Genomic DNA, 315 nt, shown 5'->3' with positions numbered 1-315 from the left:
TAAAAGATTCTCGCCGACATTCACAAGAAAGTGTAAAAACAGTGAATTTCTTTAACTACTGCTTTCCGGGCAATCCACAAGCTATGGAGGCAATTGATCACACATACAAGATGTATAAACACCAGCATTGATGTTCCCATAATGCGTTGTTGCTTACGTAAGAAAACAGTCCTACATCTGCTTGGAGTCATTCATGATGTGTAACAAGGACATACTAGACTAAGTATGTACCCAAATAAGGTTAAAGGTCATGGGCCCTTGTACCTATAGATATGACGATTTCTTTAATACCCGGGGTGGGGGGGGGGGGGGTGG

The sequence above is a fragment of the Branchiostoma floridae genome, chromosome 16 (assembly GCF_000003815.2).
Source record: "Branchiostoma floridae strain S238N-H82 chromosome 16, Bfl_VNyyK, whole genome shotgun sequence".
In the NCBI taxonomy this organism is placed as follows: domain Eukaryota; kingdom Metazoa; phylum Chordata; class Leptocardii; order Amphioxiformes; family Branchiostomatidae; genus Branchiostoma; species Branchiostoma floridae.
This window is presented reverse-complemented; position numbering follows the sequence as displayed.